This window comes from Pristiophorus japonicus, chromosome 2, assembly GCF_044704955.1.
Source record: "Pristiophorus japonicus isolate sPriJap1 chromosome 2, sPriJap1.hap1, whole genome shotgun sequence".
In the NCBI taxonomy this organism is placed as follows: domain Eukaryota; kingdom Metazoa; phylum Chordata; class Chondrichthyes; family Pristiophoridae; genus Pristiophorus; species Pristiophorus japonicus.
The window spans coordinates 54,261,711-54,284,237 of NC_091978.1; the positions used below are offsets into that span (position 1 = coordinate 54,261,711).

The 22,527-nt window shown below is 46.1% G+C and overlaps 1 protein-coding gene and 1 pseudogene across 3 annotated transcripts in view; one reads left to right on the forward strand and one right to left on the reverse strand.

Moving 5' to 3' along the window:
- The window catches only part of LOC139238140 (zinc finger protein 239-like), a 38,890-nt gene extending 33,778 nt beyond the window's left edge, over positions 1 to 5,112 (reverse strand). For 2 of the 3 annotated variants that reach the window (XM_070867462.1, XM_070867463.1), the window contains exon 1: positions 5,025 to 5,106. The gene's annotated coding sequence lies outside the window, so the exon portion shown is untranslated. Of the gene's footprint in view, positions 1 to 5,024 lie in introns of all 3 variants that reach the window. The other variant, XR_011588574.1, reaches the window with a different exon arrangement.
- Positions 4,873 to 22,527, forward strand: part of LOC139238301 (zinc finger protein 850-like) — a 77,135-nt pseudogene continuing 59,480 nt past the window's right edge.

Below are 22,527 nucleotides of genomic sequence, written 5' to 3' on the forward strand. Positions count from 1 at the left end.
CTTTCTGTCTAGCTCAGCAAAATTGATTGGTAATCTTTGCCACATCCTGGGAGGCCATTTCCATGGTTGTAATGGTACTGACTGTGGTTTCTTGCTTATCGATTGACATGTCGTACACTGACTCACAATGCACTCTATATCTTTATCTAGACCTGGCCACCATAAGTAACTGCGTACAAAAGTCTTGGTTAAGCACATTCCCAGGTGCTGGTCATGAAGATCGCCTAATAACTTGGACCTGAATTTATTTGGTATAACCATTCTTGCACCCCACATGATACAATTTTTATCGACTGATAATTAATTCCTACGAACGAAGAATGGATGAATATCTTTGTCTGTTACCTGGTTTTGCCAGCCATTCGCGATGTAATCATACACCTTTGACATAACTGGGTCACGTTTGGTTCCTCTACCATTCTCTTCATCTGTGACTGGCAGTTCATCAATGTATGAAAAATAGAACACTTCTTCCCTATTGGGTGTAACTTATGTTGGGGAAGGCAATCTAGACATAGCATCGGCATTATTGAGATCAGCTGATCGTCTGTACTCAATGTCATATATGCTGACAAAATCAAAGCCCATCTCTGCATTCGGGCTGCAGCTAATGTTGGAAACATAGACATAGAAACATAGAAAATAGGTGCAGGAGTAGGCCATTTGGCCCTTCGAGCCTGCACCGCCATTTAATGAGTTCATGGCCGAACATGCAACTTCAGTACCCCATTCCTGCTTTCTCGCCATACCCCTTGATCCCCCTAGTAGTAAGGACTACATCCAATTCCTTTTTGAATATATTTAGTGAAGTGGCCTCAACAACTTTTCGTGGTAGAGAATTCCACAGGTTCACCACTCTCTGGGTGAAGAAGTTTCTCCTCATCTTACCCCTTATTCTTAGACTGTGACCACTGGTTCTGGACTTCCCCAACATTGGGAACATTCTTCCTGCATCTAACCTGTCTAATCCCGTCAGAATTTTAAACGTTTCTATGAGAACCCCTCTCATTCTTCTGAACTCCAGTGAATACAAGCCCAGTTGTTCCGGTCTTTCTTGATATGTCAGTCCCGCCATCCCGGGAATCAGTCTAGTGAACCTTCGCTGCACTCCCTCAATAGCAAGAATGTCCTTTCTCAAGTTAGGAGACCAAAACTGCACACAATACTCCAGGTATGGCCTCACCAAGGCCCTGTACAACTGTAGTAACACTTCCCTGCCCCTGTACTCAAATCTCCTCGCTATGAAGGCCAACATGCCATTTGCTTTCTTAACTGCCTGCTGTACCTGCATGCCAACCTTCAATAACTGATGTACCATGGCACCCAGGTCTCGTTGCACCTCCCCTTTTCCTAATCTGTCGCCATTCAGATAATAGTCTGTCTCTCTGTTTTTACCACCAAAGTGGATAACCTCACATTTATCCACATTGTACTTCATCTGCCATGCATTTGCCCACTCATCTAACCTATCCCAAGTCACTCTGCAGCCTCACAGCATCCTCCTCGCAGCTCACACTGCCACCCAACTGAGTGTCATCCGCAAATTTGGAAATACTACATTTAATCCCCTCGTCTAAATCATTAATGTACAATGTAAACAGCTGGGGCCCCCAGCACAGAACCTTGCTGTACCCCACTAGTCACTGCCTGCCATTCTGAAAAGTACCCATTTACTCCTACTCTTTGCTTCCTGTCTGCCAACCAGTTCTCCATCCACGTCAGCACACTATCCCCAATCCCATGTGCTTTAACTTTGCACATTAATCTCTTGTGTGGGACCTTGTCGAAAACCTTCTGAAAGTCCAAATACACCACATCAACTGGTTCTCCCTTGTCCAATTGGAGCTTTCAAGACCGAGATGATAGATTTTTGTTCGGTAAGCAATGTGGAATAAAGGCGGGTAAATGGAGTTAAGGTACAGATCAGTCTTGATCTAATTGAATGGTGGAGCAGGCTCGAGGGACTGAAAGGCCTGCTCCCATTCCTAATGTTCCTATGACACACTCAGAAATGCCCCAGAACAGTGAAAGCCCACTGGGCCCCCGCACATGCTCAGGGGAAAACCTCTGTATCCGGTTTGCTGCTCCCTCTGTGCCCAGCACTGCCTGCACCTCCAGAGCATGAAAGTGGAATTTCAGCCTCAGTGATACAAGTTTCATCAATTACAGGCTGGAGAGAGGAATAATTAAATCTGACACAGAGCTGTGTGATGGATTCAGTCTCCGCTAATATGGGATGGTCAGAAATGTCCAAGAAGCAAGTTTTGACTAATATCGGCTCCCACAGGGATGAGGAATTCATAGTGTTACATAGAGACTGCAGCACAGAAACAGGCCATTCGGCCCAACTGGTCTGTGTTGGCATTTATGCTCCACACGAGCCTCCTTCCACTCCTCCTCATCCAAACCTATCAGCATATCCTTCTATTCCTTTCTCCCTTATGTAATTAGCTATCTTCCCCTGAAATGCATCTGTGCTATTTGCCTCAACCACTCTATGTGGTAGTGAGTTCCACATTCTAACCACTCTCTGGGTAAAGAATTCCACATTGGATTTATTGGTGACTATCTTATGTTTCTGGACTCCCCACAAGTGGAACCATCTGGGTGTTCACCCTATCAAAGGCTATCATAATTTTAAATATCTCTATAAGATCTAGACCTGTAAAAAGAGCTTACAAAAGTCATCACTGTAAGTACAGGATAGAAATTCAGAACTTCTTCCTCAAAGAAGTAAATCCTCATCTTACTCGCGCTACCTCCCTCTATGCTGAAATCCAAACTCACTGCAACATTTCCGACTTATTTTATTCTTCCGGCTAAGCTTTCTCTGCCCCTGAAGGTGCTGACTCTGGCTGGGTTCAGTTCTACACTCACTGGTTCCCCTCCATCTCCTCCCCTGAAGGTATTGAATCTGGCTCTATCCCTCTTTCCAATACTCTGTCCTTCCCTGTAATCTTTCCCTCTGTAATTTTGGTGAGAGGCTCTCCTTGACCAGTCACCAATTCCCCTTCATTTACAGACTCTCCCTGACCAGTCACCATTTCTCCTTCATTTACAGATGTTCCCTGACTTGGTTTCTGTCCCGGAGTTTGCCGTGGGGCTGCTTCATTGAGCTTTGAGCCGGAGCAAAACGGGAGCAACTGGGAACCGGCGGGTGGGGGCGGATAAAGTTAGATACAGAATAAAGCTCCCTCTACACTGTCACATCAAACACTCCTAGGGCAGGTACAGCACGGGTTAGATACATCATCATCATAGGCAATCCCTCGGAATCGAGGAGAACTTGCTTCCACTCTTAAAAATGAGTCCTGAGATGGCTGAACAGTCCAATACGAGAACCACAGTCACAGATGGGACAGATAGTCATTGACGGAAAGGGTGGGTGGGACAGGTTTGCCGCTTGCTCTTTCCGCTGCCTGCGCTTGATTTCTGCATGCTCTCGGCGATAAGACTCGAGGTGCTCGACGCCCTCCCAAATGCACTTGCTCCACTTAGGGCGGTCTTTGGCCAGGGACTTCCAGGTGTCAGTGGGGATTTTGCACTTTTTCAGGGAGGATTTCAGGGTATCCCTGTAACGTTTCCACTGCCCACTTTTGGCTTGTTTGCCGTGAAGGAGTTCTGAGTAGAGCGCTTGCTTTGGGAGTCTCGTGTCTGGCATGCAAACAATGTGGCCTGCCCAGCGGAGGTGATCAAGTGTGGTCAGTGCTTCAACTCTGGGGATGTTGGCCTGGTCGAGGACGCTAATGTTGGTGCATCTGTCCTCCCAGGGGATTTGTAGGATCTTGCAGAGGCATCGTTGGTGGTATTTCTCCAGCGATTTGAGGTGTCTCAAGTTAGATACAGTGTAAAGCTCCCTCTACATTGTAGCATCAAATACTACCAAGTCAAGGCATAGAATACAAGAGCAGGGAGGTTATGCTTGAACTGTATAAAACACTAGTAAGGCCACAGCTAGCGTACTGTGTGCAGTTCTGGTCACCTCATTACAAGAAAAATGTGATTGCACTGGAGAGGGTACAGAGGAGATTTACGAAAATGTTGGTCAGGAAAATTTTAGCTATGAGGAAAGATAGAATAGTCTGGGGTTTTTTTCTTTGGAAGAGAGGAGGCTGAGCTTTGACCTTATTGAGGTGTATAAAATTATGGGGGGCCTAGATAGATTGGATAGGAAGGACCCATGTCCCTTGGCATGTTCAAGAACCAGGGGACATCGATTTAAAGTAATTGGCAAGAGATTTAGAGGAGATATATGGGGAAATTTCTTCAGCAAGAGGGTGGTGGGTGCCTGGAACTCATTGCCTGAAAGGGTGATAGAGACAGAAACCCTCACCATATTGAAGGGGTGCTTGGATAGGCACTTGAAGTGCTGTAACCTGCACGGCTACGGACCAAGAGCTGGAAAGTGCGATTAGGCTGGATAGCTGTTTGTCGGCTGGCATGGACACGGTGGGCCAAAATGGCCTCCTTCCGTGCCACAAATTTCTATGATTTGTGTCTACCTGAGAGAGCAGACAGGGCCTCGGTTTAACGTCTCATCCGAAAGACGGCACCTCCAACATTGCAGCACTGCATTGGAGTGTCAGCCTAAATTTTTATACTCAAGTCCCTGGAGTGGGACTTTAATCCACAACCTTCTGATTCAGGGGCGAGTGTGCTACCCACTGAGCCACAGCTGGCACTTAAAAACTGAGCCAATGGGTTGTGAGACAAAGAGCCTTGTCCCAATAAGGGTCACACAATCACCAGCGCAAGTCCCGCCCCTCTGGCTCCCCGATTGGTTGGATGACCTGCCGCCGGCACGCTCCCCGCCCCCCATTGGTCGGAAGTCTCCGTCAATCAGGCCTTGTGCCCAGGTCACGTGCCCACCGAACGCGCTCCGCCAAACTGTGGAAGCTCCGCGGCCTGGATCGGCGGACTCTCAGGTTTGGGTTTCCCTTTATTCTCTCCCCATCCACCCACCGCGATTCTCTACCCAATCTACCCCCGCGATTCTCTACCCAATCGGAGCGGAGAAAACTCACTTTGCGTCACTGATTGCGACTCTTCAACAGACACAAACGCCTTTCCCCGGAAGGCCCCGCGCCGACTCCATAACCACAGGACCTGAACACGCAGGCGCAACTCCGAGTGTGGGGTGGAGGGGCGGTTGATGTCCTCTGGGCATGCGCAATAATTACCCTTGGCGACCGAGAGGGGTCGCTGTGCCGGATTCGGTGCAAACCGCGGTTCCGGGTGCACATGCGCCGACTCTCAACTGTCAATCAACCATTAGGCAGACGCAGCTGCTGGTGAGACCGGTAAAGAACAAACAGCTCTGACGAAAGGTCATCGATCTGAAACATTAACTCTGTTTCTCCACAGATGTTGCCTGACCTGCTGAGTATTTTCAGCATTTTCTGTTTTTATTTCAGATTGCAACATACAAAAGCAAAATACTGAGTATTAGTGTTTAGTTTACTGCCACTTCTCTTCTAGGAATGGTCACCTTGAAGAAGTTCTGCCCCTCCCTCAGACGGGATTTGTCTCTTTCACCTTGTTCATCTTCATTGCTTTCTCTTCTCGTGTTTGACACCCGATCACAGATCTTCCCTTTTGTTCTGTTCTCCCCTTTCTCTGCCTGTACACTTGCTTAAAATCCTGTTACATCTCTTAACTTTTTCCAGTTCTGACGCAGGGTCATCTGCCTGATTATTCCTTTCTCCACAGATGCCGCCTGACCTGCTGAGTATCTCCAGCATTTTCTGTTTTTATTTCAGAATTTTGTGTCGTCTGTTGGACAGCTTTCATGCCCTTTTTAATTTGTTGCTTTAAAGTCGAATTACACACCCACTCAGTTGCAGTAAATGGCAGGATCGGGTCTTTTATTTAGACACAAGTATGAAAGCTACTGAGACACAAAACACTTCACAAGCCAACTTTCTGCTTGTTCCGATTTGCAGTGGCTGTTTGTGAGGCACACACCTTCCAAATGTCCAATGTGTGTGTGTCTAACAAAAACCAGTTCCATCTCTTATACCTAAAAAAAAACCTTTGAACTCTTGTTTCCTTGCATAGTACGTACAGACAATTAATATGCAGACGATGTAGACTCATGGCATTGTCCTGAAATCACGGCTAACTGTTTTCTGAATTACTATACACAAACCAGATCGTTTCCTCACATAGTAACAAATGGTACATTCAAATACTTAGCATACAGACGATGTCACGAATTACGGTACACAAACCAGGTGATCAGCAGAGGAGTTTCTTTGATTCCATGCATAGATAGTATTGATGATGCATATAAATAATTAACATACAGATAAATTACCAGCTACTCATGATCCTGAAGTCAAATCTCACTGCCATAAATCGACTCCCACCATGATCATCATCATAGGCAGTCCCTCGGAATCAAGGAAGACTTGCTTCCACTCTAAAAATGAGTCCTTAGGTGGCTGAACAGTCCAATATGAGAACCACAGTCCCATGATGTATTGTAAACACACAGATGATCAGATAGACACATTTCAATGGCGAAATGGCTCCATGTCGTCTAGCAGCCTGTTTCGATCCAAACATCCTGTTTTAACCCAAGCTTCAATCTTCAACTTTTAACCCTTTCGATATCTCCAGATCGCGCCAAAGCAAAGCGTTTCAGAAATGCGGGCTTGTGCTCTCACATTCCCCCACTTATCTTTGCCTCTGCCAGGCCTTACCTGGGTAACGTTTGTATGGCCATTTGAGCTCGTTCAACGGCATTTTCCAGTTGTCCTTGTTTTCGAACACGCCATCCATAGTAAATAAAAATGACAAGCACAATTAATTGAAACAGCACCAGCATAAGAACTGGGTGCCGTTGGGCTCCATCCGAACAATGACTCCCACTAGCTTACATGTCCATCTGATCCAAAGCTGTGCGAACGTCTCAATTTCCGCAGTGAGATGGTTAATGTCCACAACAATTGCTTGATTCAAACTCTGTAGCTGTTGAAATCTTGAACCCCATTTCCGCATTTCCTTCTTCCAAATAGCAGCACGATTACCATATCCATTTTCACTTAAGTTAACTTTCAATTTTTGATGTTTTCTACTGAATTCCATGCTGTTTACATTCAGAAATGTAAACTCGACCAAGTCTGTTGCCCTCTGCACAGTTTTTAAATTTCCTCTGCTTTATGGGAGAAATGTAACAACATAGATTAAAGGATGACGGAATTGCTGAATAGTCAGTCGAGAGACCCAGTCCTTCTCTCAGTTCACCCTTCAGAACTGCTGTAATTTCCTCTTTCGACATTTGCAACGCTTCAACTTCTATTTCGCATCCTTTAAAATCATGTTTATAACTCCCACTTTTGAGCTTTTCACTGAACATCAGTTCTGAGACAGCCTATTCCTACAGAAACTTTAAATGTTTCTGAACAAGCTTCTCCCACTGACTGTTCCGTAACTGCTCCTCATGCATCTGGGGTGATGGGGTACTGTCTCTGAAGAGGGGAATCCTCTTCCTCCAGGAGCACCTCAACCTTCGTTTGTCCGGTGGACCCTGTGTCAATTACCTGCAGCCCTTCCATACATGTCTCGCTAAGGGGATGGCCACCCCTATCCTGAAGTAAGGGTCCTAAAGAAACGACATGTGTGGTTGAGGCGCGACATCCCGATAGCAATTCCCCCTCACCTGCGGAATCTGCCCCCAACCTCACCAACTGAACCGAGGTATCATCTGTAACTCTAGCTTCTCTTTCCTGATTCTTCAGTTTTTCTTTTAACTTTTCCAATTCTTCAGTCAGTCTATCCCTGTCCTCTATCAACTGATGGGTCGGGATCCAGGCACCACCTAGTCCTGCTCCTTTTATGCGACTTCTCACGAGATTCATCCACTTGGGCCCTTCTGCCTTCCATTGCTATAACCCCTGTCTTACTTCCATGACTGAAATTCCTGCAGCTCTCTGATACAAGCTTTCTAACCCTTGCCAATCATTTATCAAAACTATCGTCCCCGTCTTCAGTACTTCCAGAACTGCTGAAGGGCGAAGAAGAGTCAAAATGATCTCTCTATGTGTACCATCCCCGTAATGACTGATATTAATCCAATTACTTCCCAAACTTTTACACAACTGGAATATAAATTCCCCCGCTTCCCTGGGTCCTTCCCCTGGTAATAATGCAAGCCGCTTTATTAACTGTGGCCCTGAGTGAGCACCAAAGATTGCAGCTATTATTCTATCAAGCAGGGACCTGGAAGTTGTTTCAAAACCTGTTCGGTGATTCCCTAAAGCTTGCAGAATCATGTGAACCCTCTGTTTCTCTGATATGTTCCTCTGACTGCCACCATCCCAGAATATTACACCATCATTGGGCAAACTTATTAAGATCCCACTTCACTAAGGATAGCTCTCATGTCCTGTAACTTTACCCCTCCTCGCTCATACCAGGAATCCACAAAACCTCTTAAGCTAGTGTTCCCTTCACAAGTTCCATAGGGAGTAGAGGAATCATGATTGTGCACTCGCCTTGTCTGCCCGAATGTGATTTCCCCACTCTGCATTACCAGAAGGTCATGTGTAATGTTGTGGAGTGTGAAGCGTCCGAGGAACTGAAGATGCATCTAACTACCCCGCCTCCGTGCCTAATGTTGCCACGCGAACCACATGGGTTCGAGGCTCCGAAGTCAGAGACGACAAAGGAGTTGTGGAAGGGAACGGTGAGCATTCTCCCGGTCCCTTAATCCCCCTTTCAATTCTCAGACCTGGGGAATCCACCGAATACTACCCGGTTTTATCAATTGCTTTCTCCGCTGGGCAACCTAATACCACCATCTGCTGCAGCTTAGATATTCCTTTCTCTAGATCTTGATTACGGTTCTGTTCATCAGCAAGATGCTGATCCAGCGTCAGGACAGTCCGGGCTGACCTGAATGCCTGAAATCGCCAATTCTCTATTCTGTTAGCTGCTCTGAGTTCTGAGACTTCCCTATCTCTAGCCTCAGCCACTTCTCCTAACTTTTGAATCCCCAGCATTAGACACCAATACTAACGCTTTTCTCTTTTTATCACTTTTTAACCCTAACACTTTAATTTTTTTTAACTGGACACTCTCCACTAAGGACTGCCGTGTGTCTCTCCATCCTCCTGTCATCGTTTCCTGCCTTATCCCCTAAGGTCCCCCTTTCGACTCAATCCACTCATTAAGAAATGACCGGACCTCATCTGGAATATTCCCTGATCCTCCCATTACTAACTGGAGATCCCTTTAAGTCACGACAACTAAGAGAATACTCACCCCTCGAATTGATGTGTGGGAAACACTTCTTCGAAAAACTAAGGCAATGAACTTTTGAAAATCACATCGGCGTCTTCAAACAACTCAGCCAACGGACTTTTGAAAATCACATCGGGGTAACCAATATGTTGTACAGCTTTCTTGCTCTTTTCGCTTCGTTGCTTTAAACGTCGAATTACACACACACTCAGTTGCAGTAAATGGCAGGATCGGGTCTTTTATTTAGACATTCATACTATACAAATCAAGTATGAAAGCTATTAAGACACAAACACTTCACAAGCCAACTTTCTGTTTGCTCTGATTTCCAGTGGCTGCTTGTGAGGCACGCACCTTCCGAATGTCTAGTGTCTAGTGTCCAGTGTGTCTAACAAAAAAACAGTTCCATCCCTTATACCTAAAAAGCCTTTGAACTCTTGTTTTCTTGCATAGTATATAAACAATTAAAATGCAGACGATGTAGACTCAAATGGCATTGTCCTGAAATCACGCCTAACTGCTTTCTGAATTACTATAAACAAATCAGATCGTTTCCTCGCACAGTAACAAATGGTACATTCAAATACTTAACATACAGACGATGTCACGAATTACTGTACACAAACCAGGTGATCAGCAGAGGAGTTTCTTTGATTCCATGCATAGATAGTATCGATGATACATATAAATAATTAACATACAGATAAATGACCAGCTACTCATGATCCTGTAGTCAAGTCTCATTGCCATAAATCGACTCCCACCATGAAGTACTGTAAACACCTCATCATAGGCAGTCCCTTGGAATCGAGGAAGACTTGCTTCCACTCTTAGAATGAGTACTTAGGTGGCTGAACAGTTCAATACCACAGGTGGGACAGATAGTCGTTGAGGAAAGGACAGATAGTCGTTGAGGAAAGGGGTGGGTGGGACAGGTTTGTCGCATGTTCCTTCCACTGTCTGTGCTTAATTTCTGCATCCACTTGGCGATGAGACTCGAGGCGCTCAGCGCCCTCCCGGATACACTTCCTCCATTTAGGGCGGTCTTTGGCCAGGGACTCCCAGGTGTTGGTGGGGATGTTGCACTTTATCAGGGAGGTTTTGAGGGTTTCCTAGTAACGTTTCATTTGTCCACCTTTGGCTCGTGTGCCATGAAGGAGCTCCGAATAGAATGCTTGCTTTGGGAGTCTCGTGTCTGGCATGTGGACAATGTGGCCTGTCCAGCGGAGCTGATCAAGTGTGGTCAGTGCTTCAATGCTGGGGATGTTGGCCTGGTCGAGGACACGAATGTTGGTGCGTCTGTCCTCCCAGGGGATTTGTAGGATCTTGCGGAGGCATCATTGGTGGTATTTCTCCAGCGACTTGAGGTGTCTACTGTATATGGTCCATGTCTCTGAGCCATACAGGAGGGTGGGTATTACTACAGCTCTGTAGACCATGAGCCTGGTGGTAGACTTGAGGGCCTGGTCTTCAAACCCTCTTTTCCTCAGGTTTTGCACTGGAGGCGGTGTTGAATCTCCTCATCAATTTCTGCTTTTGTTGATAAAAGGCTCCCGAGGTATGGGAAATGGGCTGTGCCGTGGATCTTAATGACTGGGGGGCAGTGCTTTGCGGTGAGGACAGGCTGGTGGAGGCCCTTTGTGTTACGGATGTTTAGCGTCAGGCCCATGCTTTCGTACGCCTCAGTAAATACGTCGACTATCACACAGGTGATCAGATAGACACATTTCAATGGCTAAATGGCTCCATATCGTCTAGCAGCCTGTTTCGATCCAAACATTCTGTTTTAATCCAAACTTCAATCTTCAACTTTTAACCCTTTCGATATCTCCAGACCGCGCCGAAGCAAAGCGTTTCAGAAATGCGGGCTTGCGCTCCCACATCGTCCTGCCCATGCATACTTCGCTGGCGGGCAGAAGCGAAACACCGACTCGCCTCCACCTCAGCTGTGCACGCATACCAGTTGTTGCGGCTGTATACCCGATGTTCCAATCTCGGGGTGGGGGAATTTGTGCACAGAGGATGCGCGTTGTGACCCGATCGGGACGGGTGCCTGTGGAGCAGGAGGGATTGGGTGGGGTCATGAGGCACATGCGCGAGACTCGGTGTCAACAGAGCGCTTGCTGGAGTACGGGGGCTTCTGGGTATTGCGGCCACCATTACTGATCAACCAACCTGTGCAGCAGCTGGGGCCTTAAATTCAGCTTCACTGCCCCTGGGCTGGGAAAGGGGAAAATCAAACAACATTTTGTCTCTGATCCATTTCTAAACTCGTTTTACAGAGTTGGTTACAGATAAGAAGCTCAGACCAAACATCACGTCACCTGGCGAGACACGTGCACCATCATACCGGGGAGAAACCGGTTAACGGTGGAGACGGCAGGAAGGGAATCCATTCTTTGTCTGCAATGGAAGTTCATCGGCAAAGTCGCACCAGGAACAGTCCATTCACCTGCACCGTGTGTGACAAGGGATTTGTTTGTTCATCCCATCTGCAAACACACCAGCGAGTTCACACTGACGAGAAACCATTTCACTGTTCTGACTGTGGGAAAAGTTTTAAAAGCCCTCAGGAGGTTAAGCGACACCAGCTTGTTCACACTGATGAGAGACCGTTTACATGTTCTGACTGTGGGAAGAGCTTTAAAAGCTCTGGCGATCTGGTGCGACACCAGCGAGCTCACACTGATGAGAGGTTGTTTATATGTTCTGACTGTGGGAAGAGTTTTAAAAGCTTCGGCAATCTGAAGGGACACCAGCGAGCTCACACTGATGAGAGGCCGTTTAACTGTTCTGACTGTGGCAAGAGCTTTAAAAGCTCCGGGGATCTGAAGGGACACCAGCTTGTGCACACCGCGGAGAGGCCGTTCACCTGCTCCATGTGTGGGAAGGGATTCTTACAGTCCTCCACCCTGCTGACACACCAGCTTGTTCACACTGATGAGAGACCATTTAAATGTTCTAATTGCGGGAAGAGCTTTAAAAGCCCCGGGGAACTGAAGGGACACCAGCGAGTTCACATTGATGAGAGACTGTTTACATGTTCTGATTGTGGGAAGGGCTTTAAAATCCCCCGGGAACTGAAGCGACACCAGCGAGTTCACACTGGAGAGAGGCCGTTCACCTGCATCGTGTGTAGGAAGGGATTCACTCAGTCATCCAACCTGCTGAGACATCAGCGACTCCACACTGGGGAGAGACCGTTCACCTGCTCCGAGTGTGGGAAAGGATTCACTGAGTCATCCACCCTGAAGGCACACCAGCTTGTTCACACTGATGAGAGACCCTTTAAATGTTCTGACTGTGGGAAGAGCTTTAAAAGCTCCCAGGAGCTGAAGCGACACCAACACCTCCACACTGGGGAGAGGCCGTTCACCTGCTCCGTGTGTGGGAAGGGATTTGCTCGTTCCTCCAACCTGTTGGCACATCAGCGAGTTCACACTGGAGAGAACCCCTTTAAATGTTCTGACTGTGGGAAGAGCTTTAAAAGCTCCGGGGAGCTGAAGAGACACCAGCTCCTCCACACTGGTGAGAGGCCGTTCACCTGCTCCGTGTGTGGGAAGGGCTTTACTGAGTCATCCACCCTCCTGTCACACCAGCTTGTTCACACTGACGAGAGACCCTTTAAATGTTCTGACTGTGGGAACAGCTTTAAAAGCTCTAAGAGCCTTAAGAGACACCTACGTATTCACACTGATCATTGCATCTAACAGCACAGAAGGAAATATTTCAGTCCATCATGTGTGCCGGCTCTTTGAAAGAGTTGTCTAATTTAGTCCTACACCCCAGTTTTATCTCCATAATCCTGCAAACTAGTCCTCTTCAAGTCCAATTGTCATTTGGAAGTTCCTATGGAGCCTAATTCTACCATCCTTTCAGATGGTACATCCCAGACCTTAACAACCCTCTGTGTGAAAGCAATTCTCCTCATTTCCCCTCTAGTTCTTGTGGCGATTATTTTAAATCTGTGACCTTTGGTTACCGATCCTTTTTCCAGAGAAATAGTTTCTCTCTACTTGCTTGATCAAACCTCTCAATTTTGAATACCTCTATTAGATCTGCTCTTAACCCTCTCTGCTCTAAGGGGAACAATCCCAGCTTCTCCAATCTCTTCACATAACTGAAGTCCCTCATTCCTGGTAACATCCTGGTAAACCTCCTCTGTACCCTCGCCAAGGCCTTGTCATCCTTCCTAATGTTTGAGCCCAGAACTGTACACATGATTCCAGCTGAAGCTAAAACCCTGCAGCTGTACAAAGTCCTGGTTAGACCACACCTGGAGTACTGTGAACAGTTCTGGGCACCACACTTTAGGAAGGATATATTGGCCTTCAAGGGAGTGCAGTGTAGGTTTACCAGAATGATACCGAGAGAGTAGCTAAAATAGATGTTGGTTCCTTAGCGGAAGAGACTGGGGATTTAATAATGGGAAACAGGGAAATGGCAGAGGCTTTGAACAAATATTTTGTGTCGGTCTTCATGGTAGAAGACACTAAAGGCATCCCAAAAATTGATAATCAAGAGGCTATTTGGCAGGTGGGTGGGGGGGGGGTAAAGGAAGACTTAAAACAATCACTATCGCTAGAGAAAAAGTACTTGGCAAACTAATGGGACTAAAGTTGGACAAGTCCCTGGACCTCCATCCTAGAGTCTTAAAAGAAGTGGCTGAGTGATAGTGGATGCATTCGTTGTAATGTACCAAAATTCCCTGGATTCTGGAGAGGTCCCAGCGGATTGGAAAACCGCAAATGTAACGCGCTTGTGGTATATTCTCTACGACATCACAAACACACTCAATGCTAGATGGCAGAAAGCAGAAAACTATAGACCAGTTAGCCTAACATCTGTCAATGGGAAAATGCTGGAGTACATTATTAAAGTAGCAGCAGCAGGCCGGGGATGTGGGGGTTGACTGATAAGGAAAGGTTGAGTAGGTTGGGCTCCTACTCATTGGAATTCAGATGAATGAGAATTGATCTTATCGAAACGTATAAGATTATGAGGCGGCTTGACAAGGTGGATGCAGAGAAGATGTTTCCACTGATGGGGGTCCAGAACTAGAGGGCATGATCTTAGAATAAGGGGCCGCCCATTTAAAACAGAGATGAGGAGAAATTTCTTCAGAGGGTTGCAAACCTGTGGAATTTGCTGCCTCAGAGAGCTGTGGAAGCTGGGACATTAAATAAATTTAAGACAGAAATAGACAGTTTCTTAAATGATAAAGGGTTATGGGAAGCAGGTGGAGAAGTGGAGCTGAGTCCATGATCAGATCAGCCATGATCTTATTGAATGGCGGAGCAGGCTCAAGGGCCATATGGCCTACTCCTGTTCCTATTTCTTATGTTCTTATGACATTTAGAATATCATAATGCAGTCAAGCAGAGTCAGCATGGTTTTATGAAAGGAAATCATGTTTGACAAATTTGCTGGAATTCTTTGAGGATGTAACGAGCAGGGTGGATAAAGAGGAACCAATAGAAGTTGTGTATTTGGATTTCCAGCAGACATTCAATAAGGTGCTACATAAAAGATTACTGCACAAGATAAGAGCTCACGGGGTTGGGGGTAATATATTAGCATGGATAGATGATTGGGTAACTTACAGAAAACAGAGGGTCAGGTTAAATGGGTCATTTTCAGATTGGTAAATTAAGTAGTGTGATTCCACAGGGATCAGTGCTCGGTCCTCAACAATTTACAATCTATATTAATGACTTGGATGAAGGGACCGAGTGTAATGTAGCCAAATTTGTTGTTGATACAAAGATAGATAGGAAAGCAGGTTGTGAGGAGGACGCAAAGAATCTGCAAAGGGATATAAATAGGCTAAGTGTGGGCAAAAATTTGGTAGATGGAGTATAATGTGGGAAAATGTGAAGTTATCCACTTTGGTAGAAAAAATAAATAAGCAAATTATTATTTAAATGGGGAGAGATTACTAAATACTGCGGTACAGAGGGATCTGTGGGTCCTTGTACATGAAACACAAAAAGTTAGCATGCAGGTACAGCAAGTAATTAGGAAAAGCGTACAGTTTTGGTCTCCTTATTTAAGGGGATATACTTTCAGAGAAGGTTCACAAAGTTGATTCCTGAGATGAAGGGTTGTCTTTGGAGTTTAGAAGACTGAGAGGTGATCTTATTGAAACGTCTAAGATTCCAAGTGAGCTTGACAGGGTAGATGCAGAGAGAATGTTTCCCCTCGTGGGGAAATCTAGAACTAGGAGGCATAGTTTCAGAATAAGGGGTCGCCTATTTAAAACAGAAATGAGGAAGAATTTCTTCTCTGTGGGTCATGAATCTTTGGAATTCTCTACCCCAGAAAGCTGTGGCAGCTGGATCATTGACTATATTTAAGGTAGAGATACACAGATTTTTCAATGATAAGGGAGTCAAGGGTGCGGGCAGGGAAGTGGAACTGAGGCCAAGATCAGATCAGCTATGATCTTACTGAATGGCAGAGTAGGCTCGAGAGGCCAGATGGTCTACTCCTGCTCCTGCTCCTATTACTTATGTTCAACAAACAACCCACAAACTCAGAGACAAAACTGCTAACACTGAGTCACAACTAACACCCGATCATTACTCTAGATCATTTCAGTTCTCGTACCTTCAGTTACTCCCATAGACAAATCCCAGCTTCCCATAATTCCAGAATGTCTCTCTTAGCCTTGGTATCTAGGGAATGTATCAATTATTTGTCCATGTACTTGCCCTGGGTATGTTTAATCAGAATGTAGAGGGAGCTTTACTCTGTATCTAACCCGTTCTGTACCTGCCCTGGGAGTGTTTGATGGGACAGTGTAAGGGGAGCGTTACTCTGTATCTAGTCCGTGCTGTACCTGCTCTGGGAGTATTTGATGGGAGTGTAGAGTGAGCTTTACTCCATATCTAACCCATACTGTACCTGTCCAGGAAGTGTTTGATGGGACTGTATTGAGAGCGCTTTACTCTGTATCTAACACTTACTGTACCTGCCCTGCTGTGAGAGTGTTTAAAATTAAAATAAACAAAATGGCTAATGAAACGTTAACCTTTATGCATAGAGTGCTATAACATAAAGGGGAGAAAGTCCTGCTACGGATTTAGAAAGCCCTGGTTAGACCACATCTGGTGTGCTGTGTACAGTTCTAGGCATCGTACCTTAGAAAGAATATATTGGCCTTGGAAGCAGTGTGATGCAGATTCACCAAAATATTACCAGAGCTCAAGTGTTTAACTATTGAGGCGTGATTACATAAATTAACCTTGAATTCCTTTGAATATAGTAGGTTAAACGGTGATTTGATTGAGGTGGTTAGGATTTTAACCACCACTGGCACACCGTGGCTGCAGTGTGAACCATCCACAAGATGCACTGCAGCAACTCGTCAAGGCTTCTCCGGCAGCACCTCCAAAACTAGTGGACCTCTACCACTTAACGGATAGCGGGAGCAGGCACATTGGAACACCACCACCTGAAAGCTCAAGTCACAGAACCTCCTGACTTGAAAATATATTGCCGTTCATTCATTGTCACTGGGCCAAAATCGTGGAACTCCCTAACTAATGGCACTGTGGGAGTACAGGGTACCTTTACCACACAGGCTGCAGCGTTTCAAAAAGGCAGTTCACCACCACCTTCTCAAAAGAAAAGACTTGCATTTAAATAGCGCCTTTCACAACCACCGGACATCTCAAAGTGCTTTACAGCCAATTAAGTACTTTTGGAGTGTAGTCACTGTTATAATGTGGGAAACGCGGCAACCAACTTGTGTACAGCAAGCTCCCACAAACAGCAATGTGATAATGACCAGATAATCTGTTTTGTTATGTTGATTGAGGGATAAATATTGACCAGGATACCGGGGATAACTCTCCTGCTCTTCTTCAAAATAGTGCCACAGGATCTTTTACATCCACCTCAGAGGGCAGATGGAGCCTCAGTTTAACGTCTCATCTGAAAGACGGCACCTGAGAGTGCAGCACTCCCTCAGCACTGCACTGGAGTGTCAGCTTAAATCTTTATGTGTTCAAGTTCCAGGATTGTCTGACGCAGACATGAGAGTGCGACCCACTGAGCCATGGATGACACTCGAGGGTAATTAGGATTGGGCAATAACTGCGGGCCTTGCCTGTGACACCCACATCCCAGGAATTCAATTAAAAAAAGAAAGTGATTGCTATGGTAGATAGGGAGAATCTTACTCAGCTGGTGGGGAGTCTAGGATGAGGGGACATAACCTTAGAATCTCCTCTGATATCTAAAGCCTCTCTTCCCTGGTATCATCTCAGTGAATCTCTCTGCACCCTCTCCATGGCCTTGACATCCTTCCTGGTGTAATATTCCCAATTTAATGCAGAGAAATGTGATATGACAGATTTAGGGAGGAGGAAAAAGGGAATAAATGTACATTAAATGTTAAAGTTAAAAGGAGTGGAGGAGCAGACAGTGTAATATTCTAGCTAATGCCATGTCTAATTAATTAGCAGGTTTAGAGTCTTGTGTCAGCAACTTTAATACCTTATTAAGAAATAGAAGATGAGCAGATTCTCTGTCCTCTACCATATCTTGCATTGATCCATCAATCAGAGTAATGATGCAAGTCCTGCATGTCCACAGTAACTTACACGAGGTCAGCCCGCTGGATGGAACCTCGGGCGCCCTGAGCTTGATCTCCGGTGTCTCCAGTCCCGACTGCCCCCTTACATCAGTATCCCCTCACTTTTATACCCTGTCTACCTGCCCCATTTCCTAACCTGTGTATTCACACTAAAGTCACTTGCAGTCCCACAGTTGGCCATGGTCCCTTTTTTGGCGTCATCTGGAGATTTTGATCTTGTGCCCCATATCCAAAGCCCAGATAATTTCTCTATATTGAGAAGAGCAACGGTTCTAACACTAATCGTGGGGAATACCACTGTTTACATCTCTCCAGTCTGAAGAACATCCATTAACCTCTACTTTTTGTTTTCTGCCCTTTACCCAACTTCATATCCACACTGCCCCACTCCCTTTAATACCGTGAGCCTTAATTTGATCAACAAGCCTCCTGTCTGGAACCTTATCAAACACCTTTTGACAATCCAGCTACTGCATTTCCTTTCGCACTACACTCTGTTATTTCCTCAAATAATCCCTGCTGCCTATTCTGAATGAAACCATTTCACTACCAAATGTTGCAATGTTTGCTCCACACCACAGGGTTTCATCTGTTTAAAGCCACAACAGAAAGGTCTAGTTTTCTCCGTGAGTTTGAGAGAATTCAGCTTTAAAAATAATGCAGAGTTTCAGCCAATTAGAAAGATCCGGGCTTCGCCCTGACCGGGGGGTGCCGCAAGCTCTCACACACTGCGATTGGTTGGAGGACCATCCGCTTGCTCGGTCCTCCAACTCCACCCCGCTCTTCCTATTGGTATGGAACTACTGTCAATCACCCAGGTAGTGTGAGCTTAGCATGCGTGGGCGGCGGTGGCGACTGTGGGTGAGGCAGCGGGTGAAAGATGGACGCAGGGAGCAGGTTAATAAACCCCGGGGGCATGCGGGCTTCACACACACCGAGTACGGGCCCAGACCGAGAGAAAACATCCGCATTATCTGCTTTACACGCACCCGGTGTGGGCCTCAGGCCCCAAACAAGAACCTGTGGGTCTGCCGTTTGCCCCGAGCAGGGCGGCAGCTGCAGGGCTTTCTCCCAGTGACAGGCCCGGGTTAATGGCCGCCATCTTGTGAGGCTCAGGGTGCAGCAGGGCGCATGCGCGGCCCCCTTGGGCAGGAACCAGGAGGAGAGTATGTCGTGAATTTCTATCCTGGACTCTCAGTGATGGCTTTTGTAAACTCCTGTTACAGACTGTGAGAAGGGCAGCATTTACAGACCGCAAACTCCAACCAAAATCATATCAAGATCTGACAATCAGTCCATTCATCAGGACCTGAATATCATCGGCCTTTGAATGTGGAAGGAGAAAAGTTTGTCTGTTCTGTCTGTGGGAAAAGATTTAAAACATCAGTGTGACTGGAAAAGCACCGAAACACACACCCGAGTGAGAGTATTCCAGTGCACTAACTGTGGAAAGAGCATTAACCAGTTACACAGCCTGAAAAAACATCATACCATTCACAGTGGGGAGAAACATAGAAAATAGGTGCAGGAGTAGGCCATTCGGCCCTTCGATCATGCACTGCCATTCAATATGATCATGGCTGATCATGCAACTTCAGTACCCCATTCCTGCTTTCTTTTCATACCCCTGGATCCCTTTAGCCGTAAGGGCCATATCTAACTCCCTTTTGAATATATCTAACGAACTGGCCTCAACAACTTTCTGCGGTAGAGAATTCCACAGGTTCACAATTCTCTGAGTGAAGAAGTTTCTCCTCATCTCGGTCCTAAATGGCTTACCCCTTATCCTTAGACTGTGACCCCTGGTTCTGGACTTCCCCAACATCGGGAACATGCTTCCTGCATCTAACCTGTCCAATCCCATCAGAATTTTATATGCTTCTGTGAGATCCCCTCTCATTCTTCTAAATTCCAGTGAATATAAGCCTAGTCGATCCAGTCTTTCTTTATATGTCAGTCCTGCCATCCCGGGAATCAGTCCAGTGAACCTTCGCTGCACTCCCTCAATAGCAAGAATGTCCTTCCTCAGATTAGGAGACCAGAACTGGACACAATATTCAAGGTGTGGCCTCACCAAGGCCCTGTACAACTGTAGTAAGACTTCCCTGCTCCTGTACGCAATTTCTCTCGCTATGAAGGCCAACATGCCATTTGCCTTCTTCACCGTCTGCTGTATCTGCATGCAAACTTTCAATGACTGATGTACCATGACACCCAGGTCTCATTGCACCTCCCCTTTTACTAATCTGTCACATAGAAACATAGAAAATAGGTGCAGGAGTAGGCCATTCGGCCCTTTGAGCCTGCACCGCCATTCAATAAGATCATGGCTGATCATTTCCTCAGTACCCCTTTCCTGCTTTCTCTCCATACCCCTTAACCGTAAGGGTCATATCTAACTCCCTCTTGAATATATCTAATGAACTGGCATCAACAACTCGCTGCGGCAGGGAATTCCACAGGTTAACTCTGAGTGAAGAAGTTTCTCCTCCTCTCAGTCCATTCAGGTAATATTCTATGTTTCTATTCAATGGCATTACCATCACCGAATTCCCTACCATCAACATCCTTGGGGTTACCATTGACCAGAAACTTAACTGGATCAGCCACATAAATACTGTGGCAACAAGAGCAGGTCAGAGGCTGGGTATTCTGCGGCGAGTGTCTCACCTCCCGACTCCCCAAAGCCTTTCCACCATCTACAAGGCACAAGTCAGGAGTGTGATGGAATACTCTCCATTTGCATGGATGAGTGCACCTCCCACAACACTCAACAAGCTCGACACCATCCAGGACAAATCAGCCTGCTAGATTGGCACCCCATGCACCACCTTAAACATCCACTCCCTCCACCACCAGCATACCATGGCTGCAGTGTGTACCATCTACAAGATGCACTGCAGCAACTCGCCAAGGCTTCTTCAACAGCAGCCCCCAAACCCACGACCTCTACCACCTAGAAGGACAAGGGCAGCAAGCATATGGGAACACCAGCACCTCCATGTTCCCCTCCAAGTCACAACCATCCTGACTTGGAAGCACATTGCTGTTCCTTCATCGTCGCTGGGTCAAAATCCTGAAACTCCCTCCCTAACAGCGCTGTGGGAGTACCGTCACCACACGGGCTACAGCGATTCAAGAAGGTGGCTCACTGCCATCTTCTCAAGGGCAATTAGGGATGGGCAATAAATACTGGCCTTGACAGCGAAGCCCACATCCCGTGAAGGAATAAAAACTACCCCACCAGCCTACACGTTCAATAGATCATCCTCCGCTATTCCGCCACCTCCCACCACCAATCACATCTTCCCCTCCCCTCTCAGTATTCTGAACGGACTGCATCCTCCGTGACACCCTGGTCCATTCTGCAGTCAGCCCTAGCACCCCCTCACCTTCCCACGGCACCTTCCCATGCAAGCACAGGAAATGCCTCCTTCCTTTCCACTGTCCAGGGCCCCAAACATCCTTCCAGGTGAAGCAGCAATTTACTTGTACTTCTTTCAATTTAGTACACTGTATTCACTGCTCACGATGTGGTCTCCTCCTACATTGAGGAGACCAAACATAGATTCAGTGACTGCTTTCGCAACAACTCCATTTAGTCCGTAAGTGTGATCCCGAGCTTCCTGTTGCCTGTCACTTTAATTCTCCCAATCTCACTCTGATAACTCCATCCTTGGCCTCCTACACTGTTCCAAGCTCGAGTAACAGTACCACATCTTTCGTTTAGGCACTTTATAAACAGCCTTCTGGACTTAACATTGAGTTCAACAATTTCAGACCATAACCTCTGCCCACATTTTGTTCCCTTTCCTTGCCTTTTTTTTTTACAAAAACTCCCCGTTTTTTATTTTCGTCTTGTTTCTCTCTCTTTCCCATGGCAGCTGGCAATTATTCTGCCATTCACACCCTATCTAGGCTCATCTTTTGTTTCCTAACTTGTGATATTACCATCTCAATTTGGCCATCATCCCCTTTGTGTCTCAAATCTCTTCTGCCTTCCACTCTATCACATACCACCCATTATGTTCTTTCCACACCTCTCTCCCCTTTCAGGGCCCCAGCACTTGCTTATGAATCTGTTACATTTCGAACTATTGCCAGTTCTGATGAAAGGTCATCAACCTGAAACATTAACTCTGATTCTCTCTCCACAAATGCTGCCTGATCCGCTGAGATTTCCAGCATTTTCTGTTTTCATTATAGTAATGTAACGTGTCTAATACAGCATTTGTATTTCTATGCAAGCTAGAAAAAATCTATTTGTGACATGCACACAATTAATAATTAAATCATAATGTGATTGTGAGAATCAATTGTCACCTCTTGATACCTTCCATTCCCACCGGTCAGGGAAGATATCAAGTGTATGATTAGGCAGAGTCAACATGGTTTTATGAAAGGGAAATCATGTTTGTCAAATCTGTTAGGACCTTTTGAAGATGTAATTAGTAGGATGGATAAGGGGGAATCAGTGGATGTAGTGTATTTGAATTTTCAAAACGCATTCGATAAGGTGCCACACAAGAGGTTATTACACAAAATTAGGACTCAAAATTGGGGTAATATATTAGCATGGATTGGGGATTGGTTAATAGACAGAAAACAGAGAGTCAGAATAAACAGGATTTTTTCGGGTTGGCAGGCTGTAACTAGCGGGATACTGCAAGGATCAGTGC